Source organism: Helianthus annuus, chromosome 2, assembly GCF_002127325.2.
Source record: "Helianthus annuus cultivar XRQ/B chromosome 2, HanXRQr2.0-SUNRISE, whole genome shotgun sequence".
NCBI lineage: Eukaryota > Viridiplantae > Streptophyta > Magnoliopsida > Asterales > Asteraceae > Helianthus > Helianthus annuus.
Window position 1 is genome coordinate 20,108,391 of NC_035434.2, and position 13,427 is coordinate 20,121,817.

At 34.8% G+C, this 13,427-nt stretch overlaps 1 non-coding gene across 1 annotated transcript; it reads right to left on the reverse strand.

Moving 5' to 3' along the window:
- Positions 1 to 12,956: 12,956 nt before the first annotated feature.
- Positions 12,957 to 13,027, reverse strand: TRNAC-GCA. The gene has a single exon. It is a non-coding gene; the product is annotated as a tRNA-Cys (tRNA).
- Positions 13,028 to 13,427: the final 400 nt, after the last annotated feature.

Genomic DNA, 13,427 nt, shown 5'->3' on the forward strand with positions numbered 1-13,427 from the left:
ATGGATGGACAAAGCAAAAGGACAATACAAACAATGGAGGATATGCTTAGAGCCTGTGTAATCGATTTCGGAGGAAATTGGGACGACCAGTTACCATTAATAGAATTTTCCTACAATAACAGCTATCATACGAGCATTAATGATGCACCTTTTGAAGCACTTTATGGATGAAAGTGCCGAACTCCAGTCTGTTGGACAGAAATTGGAGAAAAGCAATTGTCTGGACTAGAGATAGTGCAAGAAACAATGGACCAGATTATTCAAGTCAAGGAAAGAGTAAAACCAGCACGAGATCATCAAAAGAGTTATGCAGATAATAGACGAAAACCTTTGGAATTTCAAGTTGGAGATAAGGTATTGTTAAAAATTTCTCCATGGAAAGGAGTAGTCAGATTCGTTAAAAGAGAAAAGCTAAGCCCCAGGTATGTTGGACCTTTTGAGATTATTAGAAGAATAGGACCTGTAGCTTATCAGCTACAACTACCAGAGGAAATGGCAGGAATACATGATGTGTTTCATGTATGTAATCTCAAAAAGTGCTTAGCAGAAGAATCATTAGCGATACCTCTTAAGGATATAGAGGTAAATGACAAACTTAAGTTTGTACAGAAACCTATTCAGATTGAAGATAGAAAGATCAAGAATCTCAAAAACAAGAGACTAGTTCTGGTCAAAGTGAAATGGGATTCTAAGAGAGGACTAGAATACACTTGGGAGCTCGAGTCAGATATGAAGAAAAATACCCCACACCGGTTCCAGTAGACCTCGAGGACGAGATCTAACACAACGTGGGGAGGATATAACAACCCTCCTAAAACCCCTAACGTTCCTTATATACCTCGTATATGAGAAACGAGCCCCAAATACCTCTATATTTATAAAAAAATCAAATAAAGACAAATATATAAGGGTCTCGCAGGCCGCGACCCAGAACCCTTATGTTTGTCGCGGGCCACGACTGGCTTGGATTACCGGTCAAGGTATTGCACAACGTGTCGCCACGTGTTAAAGCTATATTTGCTGACTGGCCAACCCTAGGACCTAGTCTACATCCTCGTGGGCCGCGAGAGCACTTGAAGGGGGTTACGCGGGCCGTGAGCCGCCTTCAGATCAGCCTATAAATAGAAGTCGAGAGCTCATTTGTTTCTCGTTCAAATTCTGATATTCTCTCTCAATCTCTAATAGTCTAAACTCTCAGGAAATAATACCCCTATAAAGTGAAGCTCAGCCTCGTTGTAAGTATTATAACCCTATTTGTTACCCTACACGATCGATCTAGGGCTCCATAACGCATGTCAAGGCTCTGCCTGACTCAGTCATTGGAGTTCTGTCTTGTGTTACACCCGACTGATCTAGGACTCCGTAATGCATGTCAAGGCTCTGCCTGACTTAATCATTGGAGTTCTGTCTCGAGTTGTACAGTTAATGTGATTTGGGTTATTTTACTAACATGTTTGCGTTGTTATTTTTAATAGAGAATAACCAGGAGATACACCAGGAAGCTTTAAGTTTTACCTAAGTAAACAATGTGAGCACATATGCTTTTTTCCATCTTTTGTAAATTACCTTTGTGAGTCAAAATATTTTACCAAAACCTCAAATGTTTTAAATTACACTTAATAGTAATTGACTATTTGTGATTCTACAATTACTACCGGTATGTTGGGATTTTGTATACATTACTTGAAACTCGTTACTATTGGAATAGTAGCATGACCACAAGTCAGGATTGACAATACCAGAAAGGGGTAATTGAATAGATATAAGCAAATGTAATTGCGGATGCCCTCAATACTGTAAAGTTGTAATGCGATAAAACTGTTTTGATTAAACTGGGATGCACTCGCTAGTATTTCTTGCTGATAAAACTTTTTAAAACGCGTTTCAGGTAACTTAATGTGAAGCTATTAGAAGCCAGCTGGAGAGCACCAAAGGCTTGGAAAAGTGGCTTTAAAAGTTACCTAAATAAAAAGGAGTTTTGTCTTTCGATAAACTAGGGTTTATCCCTATAAGCATATTGTAATGGAAACTTCGGTTTTATCCCATTTGTTTATTATAAAAAGTTTGGTGTTTTAACTCTGATAAAACATATCCTAACTACGGTCCTGATGAAAGTTTTCCACTGCCATATTAATAAACACTGATACCACCCGCTCTGCGTGCTCGCGGCACCCGCCTCCCGGGCAGGGGGTCGGGGGCTACGACACATGTAAAGCTCGCAATATCATACATCTATCCATCATAAATTTAATAGGAATAACATAAGGTTTTTTATATAAGACGGTAGATTATAAATCTTTTATCCTTGTAAGTTTGAAACGAGATTAAGTAGCGTTGTAGTCTTTTGAGTGTGAGATCCATAGATAACTATAAATTACTTGAACTTAATGGATCATGAATAAGGGCTCGAAAGCTGGCGGTTGGGTTTAGGTGAACCGTATACCTGCAATCTTTCTTAACGTTTGATTTGTTAATAAATTAATTGAATATATTGAATGCCAATGTTTCTGAGTGTGATTCCATTGCAAAAAAAATTTCGGGACGAAAAAAGATAAGTGTGGGAATTTGATAGGTGCATTTTAGGTGGATGCTAATGAGCATTATATATGTTACAAATGCATTGATCTGAGGCAAAAGTATATTAGTTTAATTGGTTTTCGTATATAGTAAGTTATGGAGAAAATGAGTTAAACAGATGTAATTGAGTTAATTGCCAAAATCGTCCATGAGGTTTGGGCACGTTTGCCATTTTCGTCCAAAATGACACTTTTGTACAAAATTGCCCCCAACGTTTATAACTTTTTGCCATTTTCATCTAAACCACTAATTTAGTTTATTTTTTCTGTTAAGTTGAGGATATTTGGATGAAACTGTCAAATATAAAACCACATGGACGATTTTGGCAATTTACTCAAACCATTTTTAATTTCTTTTATTTAATTATTTTTGTTACATATATAATAAAAAATAATACACATGGAGTTTTAAAAAAAAATAATTAATAGTTTTGTCACATAATTTTTATAAATTTTCATCCAAATCACTAACTCAGTTTATTTTATTTTTTTTGTTAAGGTGAAGGATGTTTTTAAATTTTACAAATTAAGACATAAATTAATTTACAACATCTTTATATAAATCAGTTTTATAAAGAGAAAACGTCATTGGTATGAACACATAACAATCGATTACAACTTTTAGTATTTATCAGTGGGAGAGATAGAAAAAAATTGTAAAACGTAACATATTTTTAAATGTGTTGAGCACCTAGAAAATATGTTGGTAGAAATAAAATATTTATTTAATTAAGATTATAAGGGTAACTAACTAATACTTATTCTGATTGGCTTGAGTAAAGAAACTTTTGGTTCATAGCATTATAATTACAATTTGGGGGTAATTTTAAGGTTTGGTAACGATACGTTGTTTGATTGGGGGGGGGGGGGGCAGTGGCTTCTAATTTTCCTTAGGAGGGAATTTAAAAGAGTAGAAGATGAATTACAAACTTGGTACATATGATACGATTTTTTTAGTTGACATTTTTCAATAAGGTCACCAGCATTTTAGGTTTATAAAATTTATAGGTTTAAGTAGATTTTATTTTTATAAAATTGATCTATATAAAAATTAGAAATTAATTTATGTCTTAGTTTATAAACATCCTTCACCTTAATGGAAAAATTAACTTAGTTAGTGGTTGGATGAAATTTTATAAAAATTCTGTGATAAAGCTATTACTTTTTCATATAAAAGTTGCATGTATATTCTTTTTTATTATATATGTAACAAAATTAATTAAATAAAAGAAATTTAAAAGAGTTTGAGTAAATTGCCAAAATCGTCCCTGTGGTTTTAAAAGAGTTTGGGCATACTTATCTCATATCTTAAGCCATTCTTGGATATCTAATCAGTTTGGGATGACAACTGATGTTGTGAAGACAACCATGAGCGGCTAGGCTTTCTCGTGGCTTCCTCCAGGGGGACGGTTCAGTTAGGTTTTTACTTTATTCAGTTTATACTCCGGTTTGGATGTATTTTAGACTTTGACAATGTCGTATGAATATATTGATGTGTTGGTTTCTTTGAACTATTTGCATGTGTTTTGAGTTCTTGCTTTCCAACTTGTTCTTTTGATGACAAAACCTAGTAACTTGTTGGGTGATATAGAGTAGGTTGACTCAGTCTAGTAAATAGGGTTAATCAAACTGTAAAAGATCTGACGACAAAGACCTATTTTTTATTTCCATATTAAATTAATCAATCCGACATCATGTCTATGTGATGACCAATTAACTGAGTAAACTGAGTTTTGTGAAACCTAGAACCTGAAGTTTGGAGGAAGTTACATTTTATAAATCTAATATCTTTTTTTGTAGTTAGTTTTTTTTTTTTTAATTTCTTTCAAATTAATCAAAACACCCAAATCTAGATTAGCAGTAGTTAATTAAATAATTTAGCTAAACACTAACCACATATTCCCTGTAGATACGATACCATATTTACGCTATCTACTTAGTTTAATTAGGTTTTTGCATTACCCTTACGACAGTCATTAGTAAGATACATATTTCTGCCAGCTTCCAACATATTGCTTTTACTATAACTTAACACGTATACAAACACAAAAAACTTGATAAATGTGTGAAATAATTTGCTTAAATTTTCATGCTTGTGATTTTCATGCATTTTTACATGGTTGTCTAGTAGATGACATGAAGATTTCATATATAGTGCTTAGTGCTTAATGCTAAACTTAACGGCTTGAGCTCGGATTTGGGAGTTTCAATTAAGTGTGCAAACAGCTCGAAAGTATACATTAGACAGAAAGCGTGGCAAGTTGCCACGTTCAGTTCTAAGAGAGGTTTGAATTATTAGAACTTGCTAAGGCTATATATATATATATATATATATAGGAGAACGATCCGTTAGGAACCATCCTTTATTGCGAGAACCGCTAGAACCAATGTGAACACAATCAAAAATAACTAAAAAATCTAAAAACACACAAATTCTTTTTTTAATATTTTTTATGAAAAAATCGCTACTTTTCGTTATTAAAAAATAAAAAAAATTGGCTACTAAAAGTAGCGATTTAAAGAAAAAAATAAAAAATTGTAAGTTTTTTTTATTTTTTAAAGATTTTTTAGGGGTTTAGTTTTTAGCATTTACTTTGGGTGGTGTAAGGGGTTTAGGTTAAGTTCAGTTCTAAGAGAGGTTTGAATTATTAGAACTTGCTAAAGATATATATATATATATATATATATATATATATATATATATATATATATATATATAATAGAACTTGCTATATATTATTAGAAGAACTTGTTAAAGCTATATATATATATATATATATATATATATACATATATATATATATATACATATATATATATATATATATATATATATATATATATATAGGGGGCTGCTAGAATGAGAACCACCCCGAGTTGTAAGAACCGCGGGAACCACACCATCCGGGTCGCCGTTTACTATGATTTTTTTTTTTACAACTAGATGTGTGTATTATAAACACAGCCGTAAAAAAAAAATTTTAAACGCCGCGGCCGAGGGGGTAGTTTTTTACACCACAAGTTTGGTGTTTTTATTTTTTTTTCTTTTTTCTTTTTTTTACACCAAACTTGTGTTGTAAAAAACTACCCCCTCGGCCGCGGCGTTTAAAATATTTTTTTTACGGCTGTGTTTATAATACACACATCTAGTTGTAAAAAAAATCATGGTAAACGGCGACCCGGATGGTGTGGTTCTCGCGGTTCTTACAACTCGAGGTGGTTCTTATTTTAGCGCAATTCTATATATATATATATATATATATACAGGCCGGTTAACGTACAATAGGGCTTATCGTACATTACGTACGCGATAACCCTAGCCGTCAGATCTTCATCTCCCATGCGATTTAATACCTCCATGCGAATTGTACAAGCTGTGCGAATTCAATCTTCCACATGCGATTTTCTCCATCTACACACCCCATGCCATTTTTCACATTACCCCATGCTAACCATTTTTTTCACATGCGGTATTCAATTTTCCACATGCGATTCTACACATCCCATGCCATTTTTCACATTACCCCATGCTAGCCATTTTTTCACATGCGATATTCAATTTTCCACATGCGATTCTACACACCCCATGCCATTTTTCACATTACCCCATGCCATTTTTTCACATGCGATATTCAATTCCACATGCGATTCTACACACCACATGCCATTTTTCACATTACCCCATGCTAGCCATTTTTTCACATGCGATATTCAATCTTCCACATGCGTTTCTACACACCCCATGCCATTTTTCACATTACCCCATGCCATTTTTTCACATGCGATATTCAAATCTTCCACATGCGATTTTGTCCATCTACACACTCCATGCCATTTTTCACACTACCCCATGCTAACCATTTTTTCACATGCGATATGTATTGAATTCGCACCAGATCTGCACCTGATCGAACGGCTGGGATGATCGCGTACGTATCGTACGATAAGCGCATTTGTATTTTATTCTTTACCTATATATATATATATATATATATATATATATATATATATATATATATATATATATATATATATATAGGAGAAGGATCTGTTAGGAACCATCCTTTATTGCGAGAACCGCGAGAAACAATGTGAACACAATCATAAATAACTAAAAAATCTAAAAACACACAAATTCTTTTTTTTAATATTTTTTATGAAAAAAATCGTTACTTTTCGTTATTAAAAAAATAAAAATGTCTACTAAAAGTAGCGATTTAAATAAAAAAATAAAAAAATTGTAGGTTTTTTTATATTTTTTAAAGATTTTTTGGGGGTTTAGTTTTTAGCATTTACTTTTGGTGGGGGTAGGGGGTTTAGTTTTTTTTTTTTTTTTTTTTTGGGGGGGGGGGGCGAGGGGGGAGGGTTAGTTTTTAGCATTTAGCTTGGGGGTGGGGGGTTAGGGTTTTTTTTTTAGGTTGGGGGGGGGGGGTTGGTTTTTTGTTTTTTTTTTTTGTTTTCGGGGTGTAGTGGGTTTATTTTATTATATTCACATTGGTTCTGACGGTTCTCGCAATAAAGGTGGTTCTCGCATGAACCCTACCATATATATATATATATATATATATATATATATATATATATATATATATATGATTAGGTTCAAGAGTGAACACTAGTGTAGTTTGTGAACTGAGCGAACTAATCCTGGCCATATATTGATGACTGTCGTAAGGGTCATGCAAAAACCTAATTAAACTAAATAGATAGCGTAAGTAGGGTATCGTATCCACAGGGAATATGTGGTTAGTGTTTAGCTAAATTATCTAATTAACTACTACTAATCTAGATTTGGGGTTTTGATTTATTTGAAAGAAACTAAAAATAACTAACTACAAGAAAAGATATCAGATTTATAGAACGTAACTTCCTCCAAACTTCAGGTTCTAGGTTTCACAAAACTCAGTTTACTCAGTTAATTGGTCATCACATAGACATGATGTTGGAAAGTTGGTTAATTTAATATGGTAATAAAAAATAGGTCTTTGTCATCAGATCTTTTATAATTTGATTAACCCTATTTACTAGCGTGAGTCAACCTACTCTATGTCACTCAACAAGTTACTAGGTTTTGTCATCGACCGAACAAGTTGTAAAGCAAGAACTCAAAACACATGCAAATAGTTCAAATAAACCAACACATCAATGTATTCATACAACTTTGTCAAGGTCAAAAATACATCCAAACCTGAGTATAAACTGAATAAGTAAAAACCTAACTGAACCGTCCGCCTGAAGGAAGCCACGAAGAGTCTAGCCGCTCATGATTGTCTTCACCGCATCAGTTGTCATCCCGAGTTGGTTGGACACCGTAGAGTAGCTTGAAAGATGAAAAAGCTCGTCCTCCAACAGTGGGACACCGTAAACTGAATTGTCTCCTCCCCCTACAATTGCCGTCCCAAAAACCTTTTTATAATACTGCCCTTGTTTCCTTTTTCCTTCCAACAGTGGGCCTTCAAATGTTGTAATCTTGTCCAATGATTTAGCCCACATGTGCCTCTCGAAACCCCCAAAGAAGTCTGCTAGCCCAGTCACGATTAATCATGATGATGTCAGCCCACTCTTTGTGTGTATCTTTTATTTCCTTCCAACTTTTCATACCTGTACACAATATCAAATAAATAATTGCAACTTTTCATTCAATTCTATTTTTAGTGCACTCATACGTCATTTTTCATTTTACAAACAATTAATTGCAATAACTATAAATCAATGGCATTTAATTGTAATAGAAAACTCTTTTTAACATAATATAATTGATACCTCACTTTTGTAGAGATTCTATTTTAAATTCATTTTACTAATTTATCATTTTAGCGCACTTTATCTTCATAACCCACAACATATAAAAATCAATTAGAGTAGTATTTTTCATGACAGTATCGATGCATTTAGATTATAAATAATATCAATTAAAGTGTGCCTAAATTCCACCGATCAAATCCCCACACTTATCTTTTTTCGTCCCGAAAAAATTCTTCGCAATGGAATCACAATCAGAAACATTGGCATCAATATATTCAATTAATTTATTAACAAATCAAATCACACGTTAACCAAGATTGGAGGTACACGATCCACCTAAACCCAACCGCCAGCTTCCGAGCCCTTATTCACAATCTATTAAGTTCAAGTATAGTTATCTATGGATCTCACACTCAAAAGACTACAACTCCACATAATCCCGTTTCAAGCTTATAAGGTTAAAAGATATTAAATCTACCGTCTTATATAAAAAAAACCCTTATGTTATTCCGATTAAATTTAGGATGGATAGATGGATGATGTTGCGAGCTTAACATGCTTTTGTATACGATCAGTTTAGCGGACATACGCCACACGAGTCACCATCCCCATGGTTAATGCCATAAACTTCACGGTTTTTTTTTTTTTTTTTTTTTTTTTTTTTTTTTTTTTTTTACATGTGCTCAAATGGATAGATGGAATTTTTTTTAGGCGCCACACTGTTTCGGATTTGTTTTCACAAAAAGAAACATGTGTGCCAGTTTAATCGGAAAAACTTATAAGTTTTTTACTTATGACGTACCCCTTATACTCTCTACAGTTTCAGTTTTGCCATAGCTTCTAAGGTGAGAACCCACAAGACTCCTAATTTAAGGCATTTTATATCATTCCTAAGAAACATTTCAACTGGCTGGGCCTACCCACATATCCTAAGTTAGACGCGTGATCGACCGTTCATTATCTCATATATATATATTAGTTGAAAACCAACGATTTGATTATATCTATCATTTTCCATTTTGTGCAAAACTTTTACGAGACATTTTCTATTTTTTTAATTTTTTTGGATTTTTGATTTTTTAATTTTTTAACACACGACTGACATGACTGACACGAGACACACACTAGACGCTAGTCTCCCCTCCCCACACTTATTTCCTTCATTGTCCTCAATGGAGCGAGAAACTATTAACACACTAAAACATAAATAAAAATACATAGATAAATGGAACAGACTCCCCTGATTTGACGCGGTAGAATCCTCATAAGTCGTGTTCCACAGCAACCGTATAGCATTTCATTCGCTGCTGCTTCAGCACGGGACGCTTGACTTGAAATTATTCGAATCACTTTCATCCAAATGGAGATTGAGTATGGACAAAAACGATCGAAACCTGCAACATAAATCTCACAAGCTCCCAACACATGTTAAAACAGGTTAATAACGAAGAGAATGAGCTAAAACCGGTTCGACGAGCAACCAAACCTCCTTAGACTTCCCCACACTTGTCCGGTTCATACACAAAAAACACAAAAACACAAAAACAAATGAAATAAAAACAAAACCTGGGTTGCCTCCCAAGAAGCGCTAAGTTTTAGATCTTCAGCCAGATCATACCTATCAAATCATGGTGGGCGTGTAGGGTGTTTGCAATCTCTCATTTTCATCAATCTATTCATCCACAACTTCGAAACACCATCCAGCTTGTTCAACAACCAGCAACTATTTAACTCACACTTTTCTTCTTCCCCATCCATCTTCTGTGCCTCCTTCCTTTTCTTTCTCCTACTCCTCCTCGATTTCTTCTTCTTTTTCTTAACTTCTATCAACCTGTCAATCATAAAACATTCTTTCTCGTCCACACGACGCTTCTTTTCAGAAGGTTCACACTTGTTAGCAATAGGTTTGGTTGAGTTTGAAAATACTTTTAAAATCGACTTTTGATCCCCAAACCTAAACCTGACCGTTCCCTCAATACAATGAATAACAGCATGAGCAGTAGCTAGGAACGGTCTACCCAATATAACAGTTGGTTGGTTATTTTTAACACAATCAAGTACCAAGAAATCGACAGGATAATAAAATTCACCAACTTTCACAATCACATCCTTTACAATCCCCCGAGGACACGTAGGAGTTTGATCAGCCAGCACCACTATAGTTTCAACTTTTTGCAATGGCCCAAAATCATACTGATCATATAAACTCCCCGGTAATATACTTACACATGCTCCAAGATCCAACAACGCTCTGTCCAATTTAAAATCACCTATTTGTATCGAAATAATAGGTGCTCCTGGATCTTGGAGTTTCGGGGGAATGGTACCCATCAAAACGGCATTCACATGAACGGTATCAAGTTGTTTAGGAAACTTGTGACGTCGTTTTCGGGTACTTAACTCTTCAAAGAATTCAACGTGAGCAGGACTTTCTTTAATTTGTTCAAGCAACGGTTGATTTATTTTTACCTTTTCAAAACTTTCCCAACTTTCACCCGTAGATGATTTCCGTTTATTTAAATTTTTGGGTGCAAGTAAGGCCATAGGGAATGGAACCTTTACATTCCTATTATCACTATCAGCAAACGTTTTATTTGAACCATGTTTAGATTTTATAAAACTTCCAATTTCCTGATCACGTTCACTCTCATCCTCAGACTCAGTCACATCCTCTACCATACCCTCAACATGTTGTGGTGACTGAGTTTCAACATTAGAACTTTTAGAAAGAGGAGTACTTACCTCATTTATGTGGACACTCGTGTGAGAAGAATTGTGAGCTGGATTTTTCTGACAAGCACTAAGAAGCTGATCTTGATTTCTTCTGATGATAGCCACTTCTTCAGCTAATTGTCCAACCTGCTGTGACAATGCCTTAACTTCCCTATCTCTGACCTCATTACCTTTCTGAATATCCTTTAATAACTCCATGATCGTGTCAAACTTTTCATTGATGGAGTTATCATCTGACTCATGCTGACCCGCTTGCTCATTCTTTTGAGTCTGCCAGTTGCTTTCATAGTTATCTTGATCTCTTGAGTCTGCCACTTCCCTCACATCAACCGCCAACTGAGCAACTTGCTTGTCTAATGCTTGATATGCCTTAGCTCGTAACTCTAGATCCTTCTTCATTTGTTTCAGCATTTCCATTATCTCATCATTCGGACCTTCAGCTGGACCACTCGATCTTCCATAACTATTCTGTTGAGCATTATTAAACCTCTGCTGACTCAAATTGACCCGATTCTGGCCTCTTTGAATAAACTGTTGCGGTGGAGGCACAAAATCATTATACTCATCACATCCAAACTGGTACCCATTCACTTCATCTGCATCATATCTAGCATATCGGTTTTGAGTCGGTGAATGTCTGTTTTGAAAGTTCATTTGCTGATGCATTGGTTGGTTATGTTGTGAGAATTCAACATCCTGGAATTCATTAAACTCTGGCTGATAAGCTCGATCCATGATTCGAAAAACCTGCACAAGCACAAACAAAATACCCGAGCGTAATATCGAACTAAAAAAAAATAAAAAGAAAAAATATTTTTGGGGTTTTTTTATTAGAAAGCAAGAACAACTAATTAACTAACTAACTAACACTAAGCGCACTAATTCCCCGGCAACGGCGCCATTTTGATGACTGTCGTAAGGGTCATGCAAAAACCTAATTAAACTAAATAGATAGCGTAAGTAGGGTATCGTATCCACGGGGAATATGTGGTTAGTGTTTAGCTAAATTATCTAATTAACTACTACTAATCTAGATTTGGGGTTTTGATTTATTTGAAAGAAACTAAAAATAACTAACTACAAGAAAAGATATCAGATTTATAGAACGTAACTTCCTCCAAACTTCAGGTTCTAGGTTTCACAAAACTCAGTTTACTCAGTTAATTGGTCATCACATAGACATGATGTTGGAAAGTTGGTTAATTTAATATGGTAATCAAAAATAGGTCTTTGTCATCAGATCTTTTATAATTTGATTAACCCTATTTACTAGCGTGAGTCAACCTACTCTATGTCACTCAACAAGTTACTAGGTTTTGTCATCGACCGAACAAGTTGTAAAGCAAGAACTCAAAACACATGCAAATAGTTCAAATAAACCAACACATCAATGTATTCATACAACTTTGTCAAGGTCAAAAATACATCCAAACCTGAGTATAAACTGAATAAGTAAAAACCTAACTGAACCGTCCGCCTGAAGGAAGCCACGAAGAGTCTAGCCGCTCATGATTGTCTTCACCGCATCAGTTGTCATCCCGAGTTGGTTGGACACCGTAGAGTAGCTTGAAAGATGAAAAAGCTCGTCCTCCAACAGTGGGACACCGTAAACTGAATTGTCTCCTCCCCCTACAATTGCCGTCCCAAAAACCTTTTTATAATACTGCCCTTGTTTCCTTTTTCCTTCCAACAGTGGGCCTTCAAATGTTGTAATCTTGTCCAATGATTTAGCCCACATGTGCCTCTCGAAACCCCCAAAGAAGTCTGCTAGCCCAGTCACGATTAATCATGATGATGTCAGCCCACTCTTTGTGTGTATCTTTTATTTCCTTCCAACTTTTCATAATTTGGTTGAGTTATATCAGCAGAACAGAATAAGAGATTTCGATTCGTTTGTTGATGAGGCGGCACCCGGATTTGAACTGGGGAAAAAGGATTTGCAGTCCCCCGCCTTACCACTCGGCCATGCCGCCAAAACGATACACAATAGGATCAAAATTTCCCTTTTGGGTTGTATTACTAAATTTTAGTTTATTGTACTTGCATCCTGTTTTTAATCCTTTTTTTAATTTAGAAAAATTAGAAAAGAAACCATTTTTCCCCTTTTGATTGTCTTTGATCTACCCCTTCGATTGATTATATAGTATCTCAAAAATACTAAAAGAGATTATTCAGGAATACACATTGAATGCTGAGATTACGCATTGAATTCTATTTTTAGTGCACTCATACGTCATTTTTCATTTTACAAACAATTAATTGCAATAACTATAAATCAATGGCATTTAATTGTAATAGAAAACTCTTTTTAACATAATATAATTGATACCTCACTTTTGTAGAGATTCTATTTTAAATTCATTTTACTAATTT